The sequence below is a fragment of the Lactuca virosa genome, chromosome 3, assembly GCF_052849685.1.
Source record: "Lactuca virosa cultivar CGN04683 chromosome 3, Lactuca_virosa_CGN04683_v6, whole genome shotgun sequence".
NCBI lineage: Eukaryota > Viridiplantae > Streptophyta > Magnoliopsida > Asterales > Asteraceae > Lactuca > Lactuca virosa.
Genome location: NC_136428.1, coordinates 262,181,736 through 262,187,302, shown reverse-complemented (window position 1 = coordinate 262,187,302; position 5,567 = coordinate 262,181,736).

Genomic DNA, 5,567 nt, shown 5'->3' with positions numbered 1-5,567 from the left:
GGATATAAAGAACGTCGAAATCGGAGCTTGTATGCGAGAGATACGAGTTTCTGAAGTTCGGGGCACGCACACCAACCTTATCCGAAGACTCACGACGTGAGCAAGAGACTCACGACGTGAGTATATGACTGATGTGTGCCAGAGCTAGACCACCAGTCGTCGCGTCTACTGGCCAAACTCACGACGTGAGCCATCCCATGCTCACGACGTGAGTCCCGAAAGTTCACCCTATAAATAAGATGCGAGGGTTCCGACTTCCCTTGCTCATTTCCCTCTTCTCTCTCACTTCTACTTTACGTATAGCATCCCGAGACGACCCCGGCACCCCGGTTACATATCCAAGTTCCGACGAAGGTCCGAAGCTCCGAGAATCCCGAGAAACTTACCACTTCCCAGTCGAAGTGCTACCCGAGTAAAGTCTCGTTTTCATCAAATTATCACACTTTCCAGGTGAGTTCATACCCCTACGCTTTTCCGAGTTTTTCATGTTTTAGGGGGGGAAATACAAGTGAAACACGAGAAAAACTTATGTTCAAATACGCATCGTTTCGAATATTTTACTTACATTCTGTTTATAAATGTTAAACAACATTAATACCAACGTTACACTTTACATGCAAAGTTAGTATTACGTCCAGTTTTTATCATCAAATGGAACACACTTTTGAAAAACTATAATAGGTATAGTTTGCGAAATATTCATGACAACTTTACATAAACACGATAAAAAGGAAATCCTTTTATTTACAAGTAATGTGGACTTTTCATTCCGTAAATCTATTGATACTAAGTTTTGTGAGACATCCGGCTTCACCGTACTCTCAAGTACGCATTTCAAGTCCTGTATTATAAACCATAATCTCTTGTAGGGAGAGCGTGATACTTGTGTGTAGATCTATACGGGATTGACAATCTCACACCTAAACTGTTAGCTACAGTTAGACCGGCAGGTCTGGGGTGACAAACGTCATAACACTGCAACGCCTGAAGAACGTTGTTACTGGCAGTCTGGGTCAATAGCATGGTTATAAATCTCACATGGATCATCGAAATATTTTGATTTACGAGACTCTTAAATGCATTAAGTATTACATTATATATGTATAAATCCACTTTCACCATTTTAGCATGAAAGATACTATTGCATTCCAGCCTTTGGAACTTTTTCAAACTATCACACATACATAGAAAATATTGGATTTTCTGGAAAACACATTTTTACCGAAAGACATACCAAGTTTAGTACAAAAAAACGCTTATGAACTCACCAACTTAATTGTTGACACTTTTTCAAAACTACTTGTATTTCTCAGGGAATCATTAATACAGCTAACCATCAGCTTTTGGAGAAGGAACGCTGAGGCGTCTGGTATCAAAACATTTTAAATCATCATATTTGTAATATTCTTTTGAAACATGTATTACAGGCAACGATGTAACTTTTATTATATTTATGATGGTTGGGTTACTTTCTTTACAAATATTCAACTGTTATGATACTACGTGAAGTCATCCACCCCCGAATGTTTCCGCCATTCTGGTTTGGGGGTGTGACAGTTTTGGAGGGATTCCTAGTGTTTCTGGAAGCCTCCTCGTTGCAGATAAGGAAAATATTTGAATTGAGATTAAATCTATTATTTAATTAACTCAAATCTGGATTCATCTTCCAGTTACCTAAACTACAAATATGACTCCTTGTCTTTCAGATTCCGTGTATACTTTTCCAAGAAGCTTAGACCCGAAATTCCCCTCTCCTTGCTTTCTATCCTCATCGTTCTAGAGTTTCTAGGGTTTTGGATGTGAGCTATTAGAGGCATCATACTTTTGATGCTAGGTTTCCAAGATCAAGAAGTATTCAATAGTGTTATTTTCTATAACAACGCAAAGGTATGTAAGCCTAACTTATGAATTTCGATTATAACCTAGGGTTCTTGTAGTTCATAATATGTTGCTATTAATTGTAAAGACATAGATCTTTGTGTTGCATGTACCCTTAAGTGCTAAGAGAATTTTTGCAAGTACATAGTTTTGTAACCTTAAAATCTCATCAGTGATATCAAAGCTTGATTGTCTTACATTGATTGTGCATAATATGAATCAAACTTTTTTTTGATATTCTGGTATGTCACAACGTGGCATGCCTTTGGCCACGACGTGACACTAGTCTGAATCCAATTTTTGGGATTTTTCTACCTTATCTGATTAGTAGGTTGTTAATTAGTAATTATTTGTTTTGGTTCTGTCTAAACAATAGGAGTTTTAGGAAATTACAATCGAAACCCTATTGTTGTTGTTGTTGTTGTTGTTGTTGTTGTTGTTGTTGTTGTTGTTGTTGTCGTTGTTGCTATTGTTGTTGTTGTTGTTCTATTCAGACTATCCATGTATTATTTTTTCATTCGGATTATAATTGTGTTATTTTTGTTTGAATAGTGTTATTATTTAGTTGCGATTTTCATAGTTGTTAGATAAACTCACACACAAACATACACATAATTGTTTTTTAAACAAAAAATAAATGGTTAGTCCAAATAAAAAAAATAATGTATGGTTAGTCATAACAAAAGAATAACACATGAATAGTTGAAACGAAAAAAAATAACACATGGATAGTCGTAATAAAAAAAATAACACATAGATAGTCCGAACGAAAAAATAATGCAGGGATAGTCCGAAGGAAAAAAAAAATAACAGAGGGATAATCCAAACGAAAAATATAACATATAGATAGTCCGAACAAATAACTAAGAAAAACCTTAGTCATGTGGCAACCGGCAATTGACGTTGACTTCTCTTTGACTTTGACTTTTAAATTCTGACTGAATGTCGTCGGTGATCTGGTTTAGTTTTGGGTTAATGTGATGGGTTTAAATTTATTTCAATGTTTTCATTCTTCGTAAATCCTGGTTCTGATTTGGCTTTCTGAGTTTAAAAAGAGATATGGTAAATCACGGCTCTAATTTTGCATTCTTGTCATTCTTGGTATTTGATTATGTGTTATTGGGGTGTTACAAAGAGATGTGTGTGTATGTTGAATCTGAACCCAAATCTTCATACGGTTCATCCCAAGATCTTCATATGGGTTGGGTTCATATGTTCTGGTATTAACTGGGGGAGAAAGATAGAGGTGGTTCTTTTGATAAAATCTCCACAGATAGGTCTTGCAACCGTCAAAAAACACCATGAGAACCGAATTAAGAGGTTGTTGATTTGGCACCTTAATCTTGTTGAAGACATAGACGTAATCTTTACTGGACCAATATTCTTGAGCCCAATATCTTTAAACATGAAAGCTCCCTGATCACCCACTATTCCTCTCATACAAGATTCCATTAATCTTGCAATTTCGTGTGTTCTACCTCCAATGTCTTCATTACTTCCTTTTGAGAAAAAAAAAGGTAATTGGCGAGCCTTTGGGTTTTGTTGAGAGAGAGAGAGAGAGAGAGAGAGAGAGAGAGAGAGAGAGAGAGAGAGAGAGAGAGAGAGAGAGAGAGAGAGAGAGAGAGAGAGAGAGAGAGAGAGAGAGAGAGAGAGAGGCCTCTTTTTTTCTTTTAATTATTAAAATAGATAAATAAGTGTTAAATTAAAAAACAAAAGAAAAATAAAAATAAATACATGAAGGATATTATGGTCATTTCATTTATTGAGGGACCAAAATCACAATCAAAATTACTCAAAAGGAGCATCAATCCAAAAATGTTGTGATGTGAACCAAATTCCGAAAAAAATGTATACCACAGGGACCATTTTTATAATTTTGTCTAACAACTAAATATAGTCTCTCACACACACTTATTAATAATATTAGTTGTGAGATCCATGTATTACATGGATTAATATAAAAAAAATTAAATATCAAAATCAAAATATTTGAGAACTTTGAATTTATAAGAAAATAAGAAAAATAATCAATTATTATAATGGAAATGTTTTTTTTCTTTTAAATTTCAACAAATAATTTAAATAAATAAAATAAAGTAATGAGCTTTAATTTTGGGAATTTTGAAATTAAAAGGTAAGTTTATTAATGAAACTGATATACATTTATTGCAATTATTAAATTAAAATATTATAACCACTTGGGTTGTGGTGACTTGGTAAGGCACGTGGAAGATATGTTGGATAACCTATTGACTCATGTTCAAATCCTGGCACCGCTCGGCCCTTGTGGCCATGGAGATTCGTCTGCAGTGACTCCAGGGCATGAGGCAAAGCTTCATGTTTGCAGCGGGGGATTAGTCGATGCGCGAAAGCTGGCCCGGAAACCCTCGTTAGGGAAGTTCCCTTACCAAAAAAATTAAAATATTATGTGGAATTTAATAAAATTGAAAAACTCATAAAATGACATGTGGAAAAAAAATTAATTCAAAATAACCATAAAATTACATTTGGCAAATTGAATAAGAGTATGACAAATGACAAAAAAAAAAAAAAAAAAAAAAAAAAAAAAAAAACATTCATTTATTAAATAAGATTGTTTACTAAATGAAAATGTTATATTTATAAGACAAAATTATATAAATGGTCTCTGTGGTTTACCGAAAGTCACAACTTCAGTCTCTGCTATTTTTTTATACAAGTGGTCCTCGGGGTTTCTGAACTTGCATGAATGATCCATGTAGTTTCTAAAATTTTCATGAAAGGTCTTGCTCTTTTACAATTTTTTTACCTTTTTTTTAAACTAAATGTAATTATTAAAAAATAAAAAGAATAAACCCCTACCCACCCCAACCCTTTCCACTTTCCTCGTGGTATTTGTTTCCTTATCTTCTCTCCCTTGCTCCTCTTTCCCTCACTAATAACCATCATCTTCATCCACCAAGAATAATTGTCTTTCCGGTTCTTCTTCTTAGCAGCCAAATACAGAAAAATCACGTTTCTCAATAACTTCACTATCACCCTTCTTCCATCATCCAACCACATTAACCACAACTTCAAAACACCATCAACACCACCTTATTCCTCCATTCCAGCCACCACCAGATTATCTTCTTCACCCAACATCACCCTCCTTCAACCTATTTTTCAAGCAGCCAAGATCATCACCACCCCTTTACCATATTGACGTTTGAACCATTTGTCCAGAACAACATCATTTACCTGCCAAAACACCCTACCACAATCAAACTTAGGAAAATCCATCTTGATATGTTTCTTTGATTGAAACCAGAAAACACAAAAAAGGAAGAAGAAGAGACATAGAGATCAAGAGGGGAGTATGGACACTTTTAATTCAAACAAAAAAAAAGTATTCATCACTTTTAACCTGCATCACCATCATCACTTTCCATTAACCAGACCACTACCAAACGTCACCACCATCTCCATTACTATTCACCTTAATCACCAACACCATCAACCTCTAATCTTTTGCTATGTTTCTTGCAACACAAATACCAACCCCTGCAATTCCCCTGATCATTACCATCACCCCTCCACCACCAATGATTTACACACACATATTAAAAAGGGCCTCGGTATTCTTGATGTATGTAAGGAATCAAAAGAATGAGGGTAAGGAGCTGAGAGTAAGATATGTTGTGTTTACTTGATTATCAATGGTTGATGAA